General features: G+C 41.9%; 1 protein-coding gene across 2 annotated transcripts in view; it reads left to right on the forward strand.

Annotated features, from left to right (window-relative positions):
• The first annotated feature begins 8,513 nt into the window (after positions 1 to 8,513).
• The window catches only part of SPMAP2L (sperm microtubule associated protein 2 like), a 928,058-nt gene continuing 916,940 nt past the window's right edge, over positions 8,514 to 19,631 (forward strand). For both annotated transcript variants that reach the window (XR_013607593.1, XM_078677574.1), the window contains exon 1: positions 8,514 to 8,608. The gene's annotated coding sequence lies outside the window, so the exon portion shown is untranslated. The remainder of the gene's footprint in view (positions 8,609 to 19,631) is intronic.

Genomic DNA, 19,631 nt, shown 5'->3' on the forward strand with positions numbered 1-19,631 from the left:
TCCCTTAACCCAGGATCGAACTCCATCCTTAGGAGCCAAGTGTGAACCTCCACGGACTCCGTAGCCGAAGCAAGCTCCCTGGCTCCCCTGGTAACGCCCCACGTGATCGGAATGTAGCCCCGCCCTACACGGAAGCCGAACTTCCTCATCTCAGTCCCTGAGCGCCCGATCCATTGTAGCAGGGCAGCGGACAGAAGTAGGTTACCGGCTACAAACCTCACATCGAAACTGTAAGTAGAGAGCCTATCAGACCAGCCCATAGCCACAGAACTACTACGGGCACTTCTTATCAACTACGCTCTGTAGCACTTTTACCAGATACGGCGAAGCGGCCTTGGACCCGTGCCGGTCTCCCCAAAACGCTATTCATAAAACGGTACACCTATTTCGTTTCAGAATACGTTTCATACAGAGGATAACCTTTCCCTGCCCTATGATGTCTATTAATACCCCATTGAGAGTAAGCCTCATATTATCAACTATATGTATGTTTGTCCTACACGTATAAATGTCAGTAAGTCTGTTCATGTTAAGTATGTGAAGTATGGCAGCTCATGCACTATCTATAAGATACAGTCTCGCCCTCACGATTCTGAATGCGAGATATGATCACGCCACTTAAACTGATGAGAAGCGCGTGAGTTTATAAGAAATATAGTTACCACTCAGCACGCACAATTGATAAGCTTGCAAGGTGTGGTAAATATCAACCGCCCAACCACGGCCATGTACAAACACCTCCTCTCACTGAGGAAAGGCACACCCAACAGCCCTTTGCGCCCTGACTTTTGCGACGCCGGGCAATTACATTATCCTAATGGGAGTGACAGCATGCAGGCACGATATTGAGACACTGCACAACGTAACAGGCATGTAGAAGTTTACATTTTGACGTTTTGTCTTTACCTTCTTTACAGGTATTTTGATCATTTTTACGCTTACCCACTGTGGCATAAGCTGACACCACAGGCACATTTTTGCCCCTTGTGGTTCCAGAGAGTAGGATCGGGTGCGTCTTTTAGGCGGCGCAGACCATCCATTTCCCTGGTTTTTTGGTCCTGAAGAAAACCTGGTTAAATAATACCTTCACGGTTGAAACATGTAGACCAGATACACATAGAGATACACGGGTTCATAATCACCCTCACCTTATCTCGCCATTGTTTTTAACATTGTCCAGTTGCTTGAAAATAAAGTTTTATTTCTCCCAAGTTAAACCAGGACAATTTTTAACACACTTTTTTGTTCATGCACCTTCACTCACAACCTGCTCCACTGTAAACAGGTGTTGTAGCACACCCTGATGGCGTTAGGTCATTAGGGTGGACCCCGATGATGAAGCATGTCACCACTAGGTGGTGAGTGAGGGTTTTTTTAACAAAAGGAGAATTTCTCACTTTTCTACAACCACACACCCCATTAGGAATCTTTGATTCCACATTGGTGGTACTCCTCTTTCTGTTTCCTTCTGTTGTTTAGTATAGCCCTGCGCTTAAACCATATTGCTGTGAGAAATTTTGCTACACCGAAAACAACCTTACTAGATAAATGTGTTTTTAAAATACGATAGGCTATCATACAGTGTGTGATTCCAATGTTTCTACACAATGGCACAAGCCAATACCTCCTTATTCTCTGATAGGCAGGACAAAAAAACCTGATATGTAGGTCATTTTCCAAATCACAGTAGCAGCTAGGACAATTTTCCGGGGAGGCTGGAGACCATTTAGCGGTAAAAGCTCTGATCGGTAAAGTACCATACCTCCACTATAAATACAACTTTCTAGTTAAAACAGGATAAATGTCATCCAGAACACATTCAAAATAATAACAATATTTTACCTTTAAAAAACAATCAGTTAGGGTGCCGGCTTGAGCATTACGTATGGAGTTGGATAATTTGTTTTCATAGTAAAGTTTTGATAAACTTTGTCTTGAGACCCTGGTACAGGCAATTTCAGGATCGTACCACATTTGCGGGACCCCTAGCTTGATAAATTCATTTTTTATACAATCAAGCCATGGTATTTTCACTGCATTTGCTAAAATTAGAATTTCTAGAAGTTCCTGCCTGTAGTTAAGGATCTCCGGCGTGCTCCAAAGTCTGCGCCAGAATGTCAGTGGCTTGAGACCCAAGACCTCATCTATTGACCTAAGGCCCATATCAAGTCTAAAAGGTAACAAGGGAGTACTAGGGGGCAAGGTTAATAATTGTCTGAGGAATTTGTTTTCTGTGATGACAATATCAGGCCTGCAGACATGCCCCCATAGTTCACCCCCGTAGGTGACTGCACCACTTACCTGTATTTTATAAATCTCAATAGGTGGGCCAATGGGTTTAATTGTGGAGGTATTAGAGAGCTTAAAAATACCCCCCATTAGCTGTGCCTGTTTGAGTTGAGATTTGATTTGCTGTGGGGCCCACGTCATGCTTTCGTTTAGAGTTACCCCTAAGTAATGAAAAATCCGAACCCTTTCCAGCCTGATAGCTCCTATTGTCGGGTTTGGGCGTGTGGTTACTGGGGAATTAAAAATCATAAATTTGGTTTTAGAAGCATTGATTTCCAGACCCCGTTCCACACAGAATGCCACAAAACCGTCCAATGTCCTTTGGATCCCCATTGGGGATTTTGACAGCAGCAGCGTGTCATCTGCAAACATAATTGCTGACACCCTGCTGCCGGCTAGCTTGGGGGCGTCAGTATTTGATATCCCATTTAGATGGGAAATCACCCCGTTGACGTAGAGGCAAAACAGGGTGGGTGCTAAAACGCACCGCTGTCTTACCCCCCTGTCAACGGGGAATTTTGAGGACAATGAACCATTCCTCCCGCACCTCACCCGAGCAAAATTTTCTTGGTGGAGCCGTATTAAAATATTCAAAAGTTGGGATGGAATGCCCATCTCAGCTAGTACTGTCCAGAGCTTGCCTCTAGGAACCAAATCGAAGGCAGCACGTAGAGCCACAAAAACTGTGTATAAATATCCCCCTTCAATCTTAACAGTCTTCCAAAATAGCAACGTCAGACGAAAAATCTGATCCATAGTGGATATGTTTCTTCTGAACCCTGCCTGATAGGGACTCAATATGGAATTTTCCTCCATCCAGTCCTGGAGGCAATCTAAAATTAACCTGCCAAAAATCTTTTGCAGCACATCTATTAAGCTGATCGGCCTGTAATTGGCTGGGAGCAGAGGAGAGACCTTCTTGTGAATAGGCACAATCTCTGCACCCAGCCAAGTACTAGGTACTGACATACCTCTAAGGACTGCATTGTAAATGGCTAACAAATATGGAGCCCATTTTATTGGTTCATGCTTAAAGAGGTTGCCCGGAAGCTTGTCCAGCCCCAGGGATTTACCCGCGGCCAATTTGAGTATTGCCTCAGAGACCTCCCTCACCGTAAAGTCCACTACATCCTTTTGACAAGTGGGATCTAAGGGACCCACCCCTGTACCCCCCTCCAAATTGCTGTCTCCTGGTGCATATAGGTTCCGGAAGTGGTCCTCCCATACGCTAGCAGCTATGTTTGCCTAAATGACCTATCACAAAATGACCTGGTTTTGCAAGGGGGTCACCTGGATTTTTGGCCCTGGGCTCGGTGGCCATCTAGGGAAACCTACCAAACCCACACATTTCTTAAAACTAGAAACCTGGGGAAATTCAGGGAGGTATGGCTTGCATGCCCCCCCCCCCAACGTTTTCCGACCCAGAATCCCCTGCAAACCTCAAATTTAGCTGAAAAAAACATTTTTCACATATTTCTGCGTGGGATCACCATGCCGGCACAAATGTCCTACGGCACATCGTGCCCCTCGGTCTCTTGAAGCAGAGAAGGGTTAGGTTAAAGACAGTAATGAAGTTTCTTATGATGATATGGTAAATCTGGGTGTATGATTGCAAAATATAAATCCTGATCAATTTGTTTTCAGAACTGCACTAGCAACTTATAGATGCTAAGCTCACCCATGCTACAGACAGCTAGGGAGAGCTGCTGACCACTATAGTTGCTCATGGGTTTTCCAAATTTCCTATAGGTGACTGCAGCAATTGTTGATCAGGCCAATGGACAAATCAAGGCAGAAGTAAGAATGAAGAAAAAAAAAGTTTTCTAAAGGTCCACAAAATTTGAGTAACCAAGGTCGGGGTCCCATGACACCTGAAGGTGGGCAATAGGGAGGAAAGAAATGCTTGTATGACAACCAGATAGTACAGTTGTGCTGGAAACACATCTGCCAAGATCTTAAGAGGGTATATACAGATGGCCCCAAGACAGCATCTACTGATGGAGTTTCCAAGGAAATAGCTCTTGAGGCACTGGAATGTGACTCAAAAGAATTTAATGGGAGAGAAACCTCTCTAGTCTCCAATAGAGGGGGAGAAATAGATCATGAGGCACAGAAAGGGATGCCTATGAACACAGAGAAGTACCACCAGAGGCCTCGTTGAATGTGGTCACAGTGACTAAAGCGAGGCAGTGACGTAACATAGTCCCTTTGGTGTGGGTGGGACCGAGCTGCAGGGGGCCTCCACAGCACAGTACTCTGACCTGAGACCTCCTGATTGAGTCCGGGTGGGGGAGGCTCCATGTACCTTTGAGGGGGGCCCCATCAAGTTTCGTTATACCACTGCAGAGAGGAACAAATGTGTCAATCAGACTATGGTGGAGGAAGGGTTGGTGCCCGAGAACAGTATCGAGTTATAAGATAGTTAACATTCATAATATTGAACTTCACCTCCCTCAGCCTCCGTAAACCTTGACTGGAGGCGGGGAGATAGTTGCCCACAGGAGGGCATGCATCGTCTAAAGTTTGCCAGTAGTTTGCTTCTTTGGCAGCGTCTTACTGAATTTGGAGCTGGACCTGTGAAAGAGCCAAGACTGCTACCCTGAGTATTTCTAAGTGCACAGATGCTCATTGTGATAGTAGGCTCAGGGAACAGAGAGGAAAATAATTAGTAGCAGACGAGATCGACCTATAGTGAAGCGAGCGTCGACTGTGCCATGTGTTGCCTGCTCTTATAGGAGACTACCCTAAAACTGGCAGCGTAATTGCAATTCTGACCTGACGGTACTACCAATGAGGCAGGTCACTGGAGTCTCAGACTAATCAGACTCCTACATGCCAAGGAGTGAGTGTGCCTCCCTTGTGGTTTCATGTTGTGTGCCAGACATGGAAGTCCTGGGTAATGAGGCAAGAATTCTGCCTGAGTGCAAAAGCCCAGAACAGAAGAGACAGGCTGAGTTTACATCACTTGAATGGGTAGAGGTAAGGGTGGAAATGGTACTCTTCTCAGATTGGAGTGTGCTATGGGTTTCTAACATGGACTCAAGGAAGACATCCAATCACCCACATAAGCTAACTTGCCCTTAGAGACACTGGACCTGACCTTAAGGAGGAGGAGGGGGCTGTGTTCTCAGGCACTACCCCTTTATGCAACTATTGCTCCCCTTGAGACTGTAATGGCATATTTTGACCTACAGTATGGACTATATTGGTGATAATAAAGCACAGTGAAAGGTAAGAGAATGTTCCTTTCGAGTACAGTGGTTCCCTGTATAAAGCAGAAAAAGGAGTGTCCTCACCAGAGGACACACCCACTCTATGTGCTCTTGTGGATCCCTGGGTGGATTCCATAGCAAACAGAGTTTTAGGGGATTAGCCACACCTTGTTACTGCTGTCTTTTCACTTTGAAGTATGGATGCCACAGTGCTGGTGGTACTAAAGGGGCCTGGACTACATCTAAATATGATCAATTGACAAAGTGTGATATCCTACAAATGGCATGTAAAGCATTTTTTCATTAAGTTACCATCACCCAAGTCCAAGGAGTATAGTCTATATGATGCACTGACCCTCACCCACTTACGTGGCATGCTTCCTCTTCAGGTTGTGAGTGGAGCGTGCAATCCAAGCGGGCTCAAAGAAGGAGCCCTTATGGAGACCTTTTTGTTATAAAGATCAAAGAACCTCAAACTCTAAGTACCTACACACTTTAGTTTTTAGATAGGGCTATTGTAAGTGGTTATAATTACCTGCAATTAGGATTTGAAGAGTTTTCTCAGGAAGATGTTACTTACTTACCATGACCTTGATTGTGAGTTTTGTGGTAAAACCACCAAACTCACACAGTACTGATTCCATTGGGTTTGGTAAATAACATGAGCGCTAAAGAACACTGCGTGGTATCGTGTGTACATGTTATTATATCAAACCTGGGGGGTTTATGATTCATTAGTATTCCATGTATTCCCATTGGTTCTTTTTTAGAACAGCTATGTTGTCTTTTGAACTCAGTGGCAATTTATCTGGCTTGGGCCACTTTAATACTGCTGTACTCTTTGGGCCTGATTCACATAGGTAACTTTTGAGATACTTATACTTTTAAGTAAGTTTACTACTTTTAGGCTATTCATAAACTCCATATGTAAATCTACTCCAAAAGTATAACTTACATGTTATGAAGTGTCAGAGGGCTATATACGTTTGAGTCATTTACACTTTTGAGTATGTTTTCTACTTTTTAGCTATTCACAATATCTGAGTGTAAATGTACCCTTGATTTTGTGACTACCTAAACAGTAGTACACTTACTCAAATTTGTAAATCACTCAAACACGTATAGGCCCCGGGCCCTTTAATTTGGTGGGGATTTATAAGTTACACTTTTATATTACATTTAGACTCGTAGTTTGTGAATAGCCAAAAAGTAGTGAACGTTCTCAAAAGTGTACGTTACTCAAAAGTGTAACATATTTGGCAATCAGACCATAAATATCTTCTAATAAACTTCATTCTACAAATTAAGAATAGGGTATTATCATTACATCAGACGTCCATATTTGCTGACGAGTTACATATAAGTTATCATGGCTTTCTAAAGGATTTATTTAAAGAAAGAAAGTCAAGGTCCTGTACTTATAGGTTTCATGGTGATAGCAGTGCTTTAAATGGGCCGGTACTCACCGGTACTGAGTACTGGCACTTCTTAGTTTTATCACTCTGAGTACTGGCACTTCTCCACTGCCGAGGAGAGTACCGGTACTCACGAAGCCCGGGTGCTCGCGGCCTGTCTCTTACAGACAAGCCACTGCCGTATACCTACTCCGAGCCCCTGCTGAACTATTCAGCTTGGGCTCATCTGCATACCGTCTGGGTGTTCCCCATCATGCTGTGTTACAAACACAGAAATCGAGGCAGCCTGGCGACAGCTCTATTCAGAAAGCCGTGGGAGGTAACCAGGTCAAATGGCTTTAATCCCACCTGATTCCTATGTTAAGTGTCTGCTTTTGGTTGTCTGCTTGCCTGTGTGCTTGCCTGTGATTGTTTTTGTGTGAGAGAAATAGGAGAGGCAAGGGGAGAGAATAGACACACTCTTTGAAGGTATATTAAAGGAAATGTGGAATGCTTGTGTATGCAGGTCTGCTTATTTCTTTCTGTGTGACTCGAGAATATATGGTATTGTGCCAAGAAACAGCAATTTAACAGGAGTGATGTTGCAAATATTACAAAACAAGGAAATGTGAAAATATCACCACATTTGGCTTTCCTTATTTAATGAGTAAATACACCTTCTTTGTTTATTGAAAGACATTTTTAATGTGTTTTGAGATGTGCTGCAAGTAGTATATAAGTCAAGAAGCATGTCTTTCCCTAAGCCCCGCCCCAAGCCCCGCCCACTCTCCACATTTAAATGAGTACCGCCTCTTCCCCCCCCCCCCCCCATTTAAAGCACTGGGTGATAGACTGCATAACTTTCTTTCTTTTACATTTCTGTAGCCCAGTAATTTCATAGACGGCATATTTCTAAGATTTAAACTTCATTTGAAGAGCCATACTTCATACTTCCTAAATGAATGAATCTGGAAAGCTCGAGCACTTAATCCTCAAACTCCACTGCATTTCAACACTTTATTGCGGCACGTGCACAGCTGAACGCACACACTTCATTCTGAACGGTTCTTGCTACAGCCTCTACATACCTCGATCTATTCATACAAACAGTTTGGGACTGCGTGTGTCTCTTTTCATGTACAGCTTTGATTGCTGTGCCTCCATAAATTATGGATTTGGAGTTTTTCTAAGGGTTCAGTTCAAAGGACTCTAATAGCATCAACGTGTAAAGGACTCAATGTGTTAGACTTGGCTCCATCTTCCGCATAAAAAACTTTCCCCAACCTATTCAACAAAACCGGGAATGAATTCCTCCTGATTTACTTATTTAAACTTTTATTTAAATTTCTATCTGACTTCTTCTCAAATGCTGGTTCGTACCATAGTCCTTTGTATTATTTTTGTTGGGGATCTTGAACGTATGCTACCTAAGTGACCTTCCTTTGTTCATTAAGTGTTGCAAATGGAAATATAAATCCTGCAGAGAGTATCAGGTGTGCAGGACTCCGCTGTCTCGCTGTCATCCCTGCAATGGCCGCCATGCTGGTGTTCCCATAGCAACGGTAAAACAGCCGCTGCCAGGGGCGCCCGGGACAGTGCTGGGGCGGGCTGCGGGACCCGGGATTTTGCGGCGTCTTGATCGTCCTTTTGGTTATCACGTTCAATCCCGCGAGTGGAGAAAGCAAGGGAGAGGACGGCTACTTTCCCCGGCAGGTAAAAAAAAATGAAAAAATAGTTCCGTTTGTTTTCGGCTGAGCATTGGCCACCAACAATGGAGGAGAAGGGAGGGACAATTCAATGTGGATAAGCAAAATATACAGGTAGCCAAAACAAAGACGGAAGCCGAGATAACAATCAGGCACACTAAAACCAACATCAAGAGATTACAACCTGGCGCACAACCCAGCATGCACCATTTCAAGAGAGTTTGTTTTTACAAAGCAACAAACTTCTAACTTTGTATGTGCTCCTAATCCTTTTACCCCCCATCCCCCCACACACATACCATAAACTCCCAATTTTTAAATATTTAAATATGTCCTTATGTCCTCTCATAACTTTCCGGAGAGAATTTTTAGGCTAATATATATATATATATATATATATATATATATATTGTCACAGAAAAAAAAACAAAGGTTACAGGGAAATTAGTAAATGTAATTATAAAAACCAAAGAATTTCACAGAAAAAACCCAAAGGTTACAGGGACTAGTTATGCTCAGATACTCCTACAAAAATTCAGCAGTTACAGTTACTTGAGCTAACTATAATTTACGCCCACATGCTGCACTACTTATGACCTCACAAATTACATAAATAGTTATCTGAGGAGCTGTGCAGGTGAGTGAGTGGGTGTGTGAGTAACTATATTGGTGAGTGAGAAGGTGTGGTGTGTCAGTGGCTGTATGGGTGAGTGGCTGTGTGAGTGACTGTCTGGGTGAGTGGGTGGGTGTCTGAATGGCTGTATGAGTGAGTGACTGGGTATGTAAGTGATTGTATGGGTAAATAATTGGTTGCTTGAGTGAGTGATTAAGTGAGTTGGTGTTTAAGTGGCTGTATTGGAGAGTGGGTGTCTGTGTTAATGAAAGTATGGGTGCATGAACAGATATGGGAGTGCTTGTATGGATGAGTGAATGGGTATGTAAGTGGTTGTGTGGGTGAGTGCGTGGGTGCTTGTATGGGTAAGTGATTGGCTGTGTTGAGAGCCTGTATAGGTGTGTGCATGGTGCAAGGGCTGTGTGAGTGTGTATCACTGACAATGTCATGAGTGATGTAATATGTGGGGTCATAAGCAGTGCATTGCGGTGGCACGAGCTATAGTATAACGGCTGAATTTCTATGTTTTTCTACAAGTGAAATTTCAGGCTAACTATAATGTCCCTCTAACCTTTGATTTTTTCCGTGAGTTTCTAAGGTTTTTTAAATACTAATTCCTAACTATAACATCCCTGAAACCTAAGTTTTTTTCAGTGAATTTCTAAGGTTTTTTAAATGCTTATTTCTAAATATAACATCCCTGCAATCTGTGTTTTTGGAGTGAATTTCTAAGGTTTTTTAATGCTTATTTCTAACTATAACATCCCTGAAACATGTGTTTTTTTCAGTGAATTTCTATGTTTTTTTTAAGTAGCAGCCATGTTTGCATTGTGGTAGAGAAAGGGGGCTGGGCCTCCAACCAACACTCACGAATTCCACTGTGTTGGAATTACAGGAGGTACCAGAAGGGCTTCTTGGCCCCCAAGGGTCCTTAGTTGTAAAGTGGACTTCATCCCACAACCATTAGCGTTCCAGGAGGTGCGTTTGCAGAGTGGTGGAGAAAGGGGGGCGTGGCCGCCAAAGATCTCTTAGCAATCCCACTGTGTGGGTCTTACTGGAGGTAACAGGAGGGGTAGTTGGCCCCAAAGGACGTCCTTGGGGGCCAGCTACCCCTCCTGTTACCTCCAGTAAATCCCACACAGCAAGATTGCAGAGTTCTGATTGCAGGCCACGCCTCCTTTGTCCACCACTCTGGAATCGTGCCTCCTGGCACGCTCTTGGTTGGGGGATGATGCCCCCTTTGCTCCTGCGGGTCTTTAGGGGCCAACTAGCCTATCTGTTACCTCCAGTAAGCCCCACACAGTAGGATTTCTGAGAGGTGGTCACAGGCCACACTTCCTTTCTCCACCATTCTGCAAATGCACCGCCTGGCGCGCTCATGGTTGGAGGATAAAATCCCCTTGCCAAGAGGCACGTTTGTAGAGTGGTGGAAAAATGGGCACGAGCTCTAACCACCTCTCAGCAATCCAGCTGTGTGGGGCTTACTGGAGGTAATAGGTGGGCTAGTTGGCCCTTAAGGACCCTCAGCAATGAAGGACACTTCATCCTCCAACCAAGAATGCACCAGGAGGTGCATTTGCAGAGTGGTGGAGAAAGGAAGTGTGGCCTGTGACCACCTCTCGGAAATCCTACTTAATGGGGCTTAATGGAGGTAACAGATAGGCTAGTTGGCCCCTAGTGAGGAAAGGGGACGGGGCCTTGGCTTTCGTTTTTTAATTTTTTTATAATTCTAGGAAGTGGGGCTGTGTGGCCGCCCTTCCCTTGATGCTTTTAGGCCCTGGGAATCCCATCCTCTGGGGCCTGACCCAATTGTTTAGAAATAAAACAGGAGGGGGGCCACATGGCCCCCCTCCCCAGGCCGGTTTCGGTCCTGGTGATCCCTTCTGCCTGTAAGGAAGGGGGGCCGTGTGGCCCCCCACTTCTATGTCCCAGTTTTGGCCCCAGGGACCCCACCCCTCTATTTTAAAAATATATATGTTTGGAGTGGGGCTCCGTGGCCCCCTCCTGAGGCCGATATAGCCACAGGGACCCCATCCCCTGGGGCCTGGCCACATCATTTATTTAAAAAAAAATAGGTAGGGTGGGTCTGCGTGGCTCCCCTACCGGGACCATTTTCCGGCGCATGGGAACACATCCCCCAGGGCATGGCCATATCCTTGGGGACCACAGGGGGGGGCCCAAAGGCCCCCACGGTCCCTGCCGGCTCCCCTCTCCTGCAGGAGCCACCATTGCTTTTGGGCAAAGGGAGCTGCGGGCCCCCCCGAGCAGGCCCGGGAGGTCAGGGCGTTTCTACCCTGCCCCCTTTCCTTGATTTGTAACCATTTTTTAAATTTTAATAAATCTTTTTTATTAAAACAGCAACTTGCCACTCCTGGTGAAAGATTAACATCACAATAAATTAGCGAGTCCCCAGCATAATGATAAATCATAAACATTCCTCATATAGCAGTTGATTTCCCTAGATTAGCTCCCCCTTTCCCTCCTCCCACTCCTTCGGCTATGTTGTTTCTTGATCATGTCTAGGTCTATCCACTGGTCTGCACAGCATCCCTCAATATTCGTTCCATTTCCCCCAAATCTTAGTCCATTTTTGCAGGCAGCCTCCGCTCTCATAGAACGCTTCTGCGCAAGCATACACCAGTCCAAATCAGCCTTCCATTCGTTCAGAGTTGGGGCATCCTCTGCTCTCCACCTTCGCGCGATATTATGCTTTGCAACCATGTATCCCAATGTTACCTATAGACGCTCGCTGTTGGTGAGGGCTGAGTCTCCCCATATATTTAGCAAACACCATCTCAGTGATTTGACCTCTTCCACCATATAACTTTCCTCATGTTCATCAATATTGCTGTCCAGTACTCCTGAAGTGGTGGTCAATCCCACAGCAGGTGACAGAAAGTACCCTCCTATCCACACCCCTGGGACAGAATGGTGAGGTCAGCACTCCCATTTTCACCTGGGTAGTACATGCATAATAGGCTCTATGTAGAATCTTGAGCTGCACTAACCTAAAGTATAGGCGAATGGCCACCTCCTTGGGAGAGGCCGTAGCTTCTAACCAGTCTTCGTCCTCTAGGGTGCCCAGATCTCCCTCCCACCGAGTCCTGAGCATTGACAGCGGGTCCGGGAAGTTGTTTATAAGTTTGCCGTTGATCCAGAGCCCCTATAGAAAATCTGTCTCAACAACACTACCCAACACCATGATACTCACCATTAATCACAAATTACTCACAAGGCCCATAAACCAACGAGACAAATTTTGGGCAACTGAATCATGCGACCTAATTAATCAGTATCATTTACAAACTATTTACATATCTATTTATAACTGCAGTTTATCATTTCTTACCATGGTTTTTTATACATATATCATTTAATTAAGTCACTAAGGTAAATGGATCAACTGATGGTAACTAGACCGTGAAAAAACAAGACCAGCTTGTCGTTTCAAAATATAATTTATTTACTTTATTATTCAAAGAACGAGCATTTTTCAAATAAGAATCTTTATTTATTAGTAAATTAGCAGCATTTTATTGAGGAAAAGACTTATTAGACTGGCATTTAAAGGCAAATCATTCAGCATGAATTAAAGAAAATAACAGTTTCCATTCTCTAATTTCTATTTCCCTGTCTAAAACTCGCTCCACCTAAAAAGAAGAATCATTAAAGTCTGCTATCCTTACGTGCGCCAAAAGTCCAACAGCACGTCACGCCCTTCAGGAATCAGGAAGCAAGAAGCGCCCTCCTGCCCATGGGGCTAGGTTTTATACCTTTCTAACTAGCTAATCTCCACTAAAAAGTACATTTTTCTTTGCCATCCAGTGTCCTCATTGGCTGACTGATGTCAGTCCATTACGTGTCATCACGTCTTCATACCAAAATCGAGCCTTTTTCTTTGACTCTATTGTCCAATTAAATACATGACTTTTGGCTTCCTCAGAAATGCAACTTTTGTTGAGTACCAGTCCGTTACTTCCTTAGCTTGGCAAACTTGCCGCTTCCTGTCCTTGGATTTGTCTCTCCAAAAGCACGTTCAGCATAGTTCATTTGGACTGTATTTCTTTGACAACTGTCGATGTGGTAAAAGTTTCCACTTCGAATACGTGCAGGGCTCCACTCTGGACAGGATTCTAAACACCATCTTTAAAACGCTAGGCCTCAAGCCTCTCCCTTGGAAACTAGTATTCAAACAAACACAAGACATTAATTAATTAGAGTATTGAAACCCATTCTGTTACCCACCCCCTTTACTAATTATTAACCCATTAATTATGTTACCTGGCTTTAGCACAAAAAGCAGCATTAATATCTACCATCTTCATTTAGGCCGCAATATTCTCCACGAGCTTTCGCCACAGAAAAGACATAATATAAGCACATAAATAAGCACATGCCATTAGTTATACAGCCGCATTTAATACTGACAAAGACAATAGACATGATTAGTTTATTATTTTTCAACGTACTTGCAAGTGCAACAAAGAGCACATAAATTAGTCCCTCGTGTTGTGTAAATGCATTTTAAAACTAAGTTGATTAGTACTTTTCATCAAAAACTTATTAATACAGTTACAATGTTATGGAAGTTTAACTTTACGATTTTGAACAAAATTTTGTTCTGCACCTCGCTCCATCAACTCCCTCATCTGGTGATTTCAAAATCACCAAACTACACCCTAAAATGTAGAAAATTTTCAACTCTTGAACATGTTTTGGACATTCACAATATTAGTGTTTCTAAACTCTTGACTCAGCTGTTTGTCTGCTACTCTCATATTGGGTTCTACGAAACTCTTCTAATTCTATTTCTTTTTCCTGTTCCTTTCTGAGTTTATATATTCTTTTCTTTCCACTTAGATATTTCTTTCTCTTGTGTAACATACAACTGATTTTTAACAAAAGTATTACAAAGACTATAACTAATAAAGGAGTCAGTACTTTGCCTAATATTGAACCACCAATCTCTTGAAACCAAGTTTTGATTGCTGCAAATCTTTTGCTCAAACGTTCTCAAAAATCTTCATCTTCTAAAGGTACAATTTCTGAATGTAATTCTGTAATGTTTTTGATATACATCTCAATGTTTTGAATCTTGCCCGGGATATATGTGCAGCAATGCTGGACATGCAAAATTCCACAGACTCCTCCCTCTTTAGCTAGCAGAATGTCAAGGGCAAGGCGATTCTGCATTACCATTGATCTCATGGCAATAAGTTCTGTGTCAACTAATTGGAAACCACTTGCAGTATCAGTAGACAACCTATCAACAATTGTGGACATTTTTCTGATTTTGATTGCATTCAGGGTTATACCCACCAAAGGTATTACTGCACCAAATATGTCACCCAAACTTTCTGAAAAACTTTCCCTCTTGAACCTATTCAGGTGTTTGCCAATTACAAATGAACCTTTTGCATTTCTATCTACATGAAATATCTTCGGAAAGACTAAACCAACAAAACAAGTCCCATACCAGTGGTCTAGGATATTGTAATATGCTTTGTCTCCACAGACAAAATAAATTCCAGGAAAAATTGGATCCTTGCCACCTTTGAATCCCCATCCACCCAAGATTTGATATGTATCCTCACATTGACTCGCACCTACAAAGTAATTGTCAAAAAGCATATTATCTCTTCTAATACAAAGATTTCCACTAACAGGTTTATCTATGTGAATAGCAACATTCTCAATTCTACCATTGAGCTTTTCGTCCTCAATCTGCCAAAACGTAGATTTGGTTTGTTTCAGCATTTAATTTCTTTTATAAATTGCTCTTCTCTCTTCAACCATGTTTAAGAAAGATTTCTCTTCCGATCTCAACTTGCATGTTAAATTATTTCTAAAAGCGTACTCATAAGTAAGTTCATTAGTTACAATGAAAAATTCCCTCATCTGTTTAGCATGTTTCAATTTATTCAGGCTGTTGTCAACTTTTAGATTAGCAAAAAGTTTGTCGAAGTTAGAGTAGTGATACTCCAAACGAACCATCCGATAAAACAAACTAGCTATTACACTGCAAGTTATTCCATAAGTGAGGGGAAGGTTATTATAGGTGACCCCTTCAGAAACAGAAGCGGGTAGTTTCACACAAATGTAACAATCCTTCACATCCATAACTTTAACATATTCAGATAAGAGTCTTGAAAAAGTATTACTAGAAAAATCACCAACAGATCTATCTTGATGGATCTCTGGTGTGTGATTAATAACTCTGTTAGTTTTACCAACAACATCATGATGATCTTGTTTAAACGCAACTTTACTTGTTATATTAGCTTTGTACATCTCTTTGTCAAATCCAAAAGGAAAAATGACAGCTAAAATTAACCAAACCAAAATTAATAAAATCACACAAATTGAAGACATTTTACAGCATCTCTTAAGTATCGAACATCTCGAATTGCTATTAGTATAAGGCATCTTTACTCTGAAACAAGAGCCTTACAAAAAGAAAAATCAAAAATTAAAAATTACTAAATAAAAATCACTAAATATATATATTCACCCCCCTGTTTTTAATTCTTTTTTTAAAAAGAAAATCCTACTCACTAACAGCTTTTCTTCGACCTTATGTCTTACATCAAATGTGTTTAATCCAGCTAACACAATTTCTTCGACCTTGTGCCACCTAACACAATTTCTTCAGCCTTATGCCAAATACAGATTTCAACTATTTACTGGAACAAAATCAATCATTGTCACTTGTATCATCTAAATCTTCCTGACTACTGCTATTCACCTCCACCACAGGTGGGATGATAATGTAGGTCCACTCAGGGGACTTGTACTTTTGGTTAGGCTTTACTACTCTCTTTGCTCTATTGCTAATCACTTCTATCTTCTTTCCTGCTTGTTTTTCTTGTCTAAGTCTCCTTTTTGACTTGAGACTTCATTAACTTGCTTTTTTGATCTGTTTACTAATTTGAATTTTAGGTATTCGTTTTCATTAGGCCAATTATCTCCTTTTCTTGTTAATTTCTTCTTTGGTTCGGTTTGATTACACTCTGCTCTCCAAGCTCTTTTCCTTGAACTTTTCACTCTGTATTCACCATCACTTACATCAGTTTCACTGTCTGAGATTTCAATTCTAGATTCAGGTACTTCTTTACCCGGCAGCTTCACTCTGTTAGGAACATCATCCTTATAGCTGGTACTTGGTAATTCATCTTCGTCTTCTTCTTCAATTACCTCCAACTTCCCAGTTTCAGAATCTTCGTTCCTTCTTCCGGAGCTTCGAATCTGCTTTTCAATACCGTCCTGATCTTGATTCACTTCTTGTTCAGACTCTTTTCCTGCTTCTTTTTCTAACAGATCTTCATCATTTTCAGAGTCTTGTATGACAATCTCTTCAATTTCATCATTTAATGCCTCATTCGCATTTGAATCTTCCAGATGTCGACCTTCTTGTCGATCTTCAAAATCTGGATTTCTTTCAGGTTCTTCTTCAGAGTCTGAATCTGTTGTTGTGTCACCTTCGTCAGGGTTTTCAGGTGGTGCTACACGAATGGTGTGACTAGCATGAATCCACCTTTTCAAACCTCTGCACTTAACTGCATTTGTTGTGAGAAGTATCACCTGTCTTGCCTTTTGCCACCTGGGTACTAGGCAGTTTCTTCTTCAGTGTACCTTTGTCCTTATCCAGTCTCCTGGTAACAGATCATGAGCTTGTTCCTTTTCCTTTGTAATCACATCAGTTCCCACCTGATGAAACACAGAAGTCACCACGTCAGATAGTTTCTTGCAATATTCCAATATGACACTATCATTAATGCTCAATAGTTTGTCAACTGGAACAAATGCATCTGGGGTACTTCTCAGAGACATCAAAACAAGTGGAAGGGCATCTGTCCACTTCATTCCTGTAGCTAAAAACATTTTAGCTAACCTATTCTTGATTGTGCCATTCACTTGTTCAACAACACCTGATGCTTCTGGTCTGTATGCACAATGTAGCTTTTGTTTTATATGTAGTGCTTCACAAATCATTGGTAACAATCTGTTTTCAAAATGTGTTCCACGATCGGTCTTGACCGTCACCGGAAATCCATACCTAGGTATGATTTCTCTTAAAAGTAATTTTGCCACAGTAACTGAATCATTGTGACGTGTTGGGAACGCTTCCACCCATCTTGAAAACAAACAGACTATCACCAATACGTATCTTAACTTGTTATGGGGTGGCATGTCAATGAAATCCATTTGTAATCTGGTAAAAGGACCACCCTCCCGTCCTATGGTTCCCATGCTCACAACTGTTTTTCTGTTTGGATTGATCTGGTGGCAGATCAAGCATCTCTGACAAAAAGATTCTGCAATTATTCTGAATTTTGGATTGAACCATGTCTGCCTAAATAACCTGATCATTGAATCTCTTCCAATATGTCCTGGACCATGATACATTCGAGCCATGTCAGCAATCATGCAGTCTGGCATAACTGGTCTGTCATCCTTGTAAACCCAAATTCCATCTTCTTCTCGCTGTCTACAACCTGCCTTTAACCATGTGTTTTTCTCTTCATCATCTGCCTCATCTTGTAAATCTTTTACTCCTTGCCATGTCTCAACTACAGATGTTAGCATAAGTGTGTTCAAAACATGTTCATTGTCTTTTTCCCGATTAATGGACATATTGTTCTTTGCACAGAACTTTGCAATTTCATCAGCATAGGCATTTCCTTTTGTCATATAGTCCTCTCCTTTTTTATGCGCTGTACATTTCACGACAGCAATTTTCTCTGGCAACTGAATGCCATCGATCAATCTCTTGATCAGTTTTGCATTTCTGATAGGAGTTCCCGCTGAAGGTAAATAACCTCTTTGAGACCAGAGCTGGCCATAGTCATGGACTACGCCATATCCATACTGACTATCAGTCACTATGGTAATTTTTAATTCTTTTGCTCTTTCACATGCACGAATCAAAGCAATTAATTCTGCTACTTGAGCTGAACTAATTCCTTTGAGACAAGAGGCTTCAACTACATCTGCAACTGTACAGACAGAATATGTTGCACTCAGAACACCTTCATCTGTTCTTAAGCATGAACCATCAACAACATAAACAAAATCTGATTCAGCTAATGGGACATCTTTTATATCTTGCCTAGGTTTGGTGCAGTATTCTAAAACATCCAAGCATTCATGATCAATGTCATTCTCATTTCTCATTTCTCATTTCTGATTTCAGTTACAATACCCTCAGGCAACAATGTGGAAGGAAATCCCGTTATCATTCCTTCACTTTGCTCAAGACTTACACTAGTTGCAGCTACTGCCTTTAAGCAGCCTGGTAATGCTTTTGCAACAGGCTCAAGAACTGCTGAGAAATAAGCTAATGGCTTTCTCAGTGTTCCATGTCTTTGAATTAGAACTGATAATGCACAACCTTCCCTTTCACTGCAATATAGCTCAAATTCTTTCTCATAATCTGGCATGCCTAAAGCAGGTGCTTCACATAAACTTCTTTTTAGTTTTTCAAAAGCTTCTAACTCAGTTTCCATTAGGATAATCGGGTCTTTTATGTCTGCTTTTGTCAGGCTCTGCAGTGGATTTGCAATTACTGAAAATCCACGAATCCATTGGCGACAATAACCAACCATTCCTAAAAACATTCTGACCTGTTTTTGTGTCTTTGGGGGTTGCATTGCCTGAATCATTTTTATTCTCTCAATTGTTACCTGTCTGATTCCTTTTGCAATTCTGTGACCAAGGTATTTTACCTCTTGTTTGCAAAACTGTAATTTTGCAGGAGACACTTTATGTCCCTCATCTGCCAAATGATTCAAAAGAGTAATAGTATCTGTTACACAATTATCTCGAGTTTTTGCAGCCACAAGGAGGTCATCTATGTATTGCACTAACGTTGATTTTCCAGGTAAATCTAGATCTTCCAAGGATTTCTTTAGCAACTGATTAAAAATAGATGGACTCTCTGTGTACCCTTGAGGGATACGACACCATGCTAATATACGCTCTTGGAACCTGAACGCAAACATTTGTTGGCTATCTGGATGCAATGGAACAGTAAAGAATGCATTACGAAGGTCAATAACTGTATACCATTCTGCATCATGCGGAATCTGATATAAAATTACCGCTGGGTTTGGCACAACAGGGCAACATGGAACAACTATTTGATTAACCTTTCTCAGGTCTTGAACAATCCTGAAAGTTCCGTTTGGCTTTTTAATTCCCATAATCGGTGAATTACAGGGACTACTCTCAATTTCTTTTAGAACACCTTGTTTTATGAATTTGTCAATTACAGGTATGACACCTTCAATAACTTCTGCTTTCATTTTATACTGAGGAATGTTTGGAAAGTCTACTCCTTGTTTTACTGTAATTTTAACTGGGTCTACATTTTTCATCAAACCCATTTCACTTCCTGTGAGATACCAAATGTTAGCAT

This window comes from Lissotriton helveticus, chromosome 2_1 (assembly GCF_964261635.1).
Source record: "Lissotriton helveticus chromosome 2_1, aLisHel1.1, whole genome shotgun sequence".
NCBI classification, from domain to species: domain Eukaryota; kingdom Metazoa; phylum Chordata; class Amphibia; order Caudata; family Salamandridae; genus Lissotriton; species Lissotriton helveticus.